This window comes from Seriola lalandi, unplaced genomic scaffold (assembly GCF_002814215.2).
Source record: "Seriola lalandi dorsalis isolate HSWRI2012SDOR001 ecotype SW California unplaced genomic scaffold, Sedor1 jcf7180002049763, whole genome shotgun sequence".
NCBI classification, from domain to species: domain Eukaryota; kingdom Metazoa; phylum Chordata; class Actinopteri; order Carangiformes; family Carangidae; genus Seriola; species Seriola lalandi.
The window spans coordinates 4410-5340 of record NW_019520316.1 but is presented as its reverse complement, the minus strand read 5'-3'; positions in this window follow the sequence as shown (position 1 = coordinate 5340).

Sequence of the window (931 nt, the reverse complement as noted above, 5' to 3'; positions counted from 1 at the left end):
AGCGTCTGCAGCTGAGAAAGTGGATCATCACGGAGGAGGATCCCTGTCGCGGCGGCGGTCGGCCGAGAGCCCAAATCTATTTCAGAGCAACATCTGCCCCTCGTCACCAACAGGAGGAAGTCCGGCTGGAGTCGGGATCCTCCAGGATCAGGTTTCTGTCTCTTTCTAGGTCTGATGTGGTCCAGGTCTCACAGAGGCACCATGTGTCCAAGTCTTCATTTTTAATTTTAGCTTGACAGTTTAACACAGAAAACATGGGGCAGAGTGTTTCCAACACCGGAGGCCTAATAAATATATTTATTTATCTATTAGTCTGAGAATTATTTCATTATTGATTTATTATCATTTAATCTTCAAACGTCTTGTTTTATCCAACATCCAAACACGTTCAGTTTAATATGACACATAAAATTAAAGAGCAAAATCTTGTAATATAGGATTAAATTTTGTCAGTAATTGTTTCTTTATTTGTTGGTTGTAAAGTTAAATCTAAACGGAGAGATACAACCATGAGGAGGTGATTCTAGTTTCTATTTGTAATTAAATTAAATCACTTTGTAGAGATCATTAAATGTTTATTTTAAATCTTTTAAATCTCGTTGTCAGACATTAAAACATGGAAACCGTCTGTTCTCTCTCCACATAGAAAACATGACGACAACCTGTTTATTACTGTTTTTAATCTACGTTACAGATTCAAGAGAAGGTTTGGATTTGATCCTGGATTCGGATTGAGAGTTTTTCTGGACATGCACATACCTCGTTTTTAACAGCTTCATTTAAAACCAGATTATGTGACTAGTTTCTTCTGTGAAAACAGAAACAGAAACGTGTCGGATGGAAGATCCGTCTCATTTCACTTCCCTCTGATTTCTTCTCCTCTGCAGATAAACATGAATAACAGTTTAATTCCCACACTTTCATCCTTTTT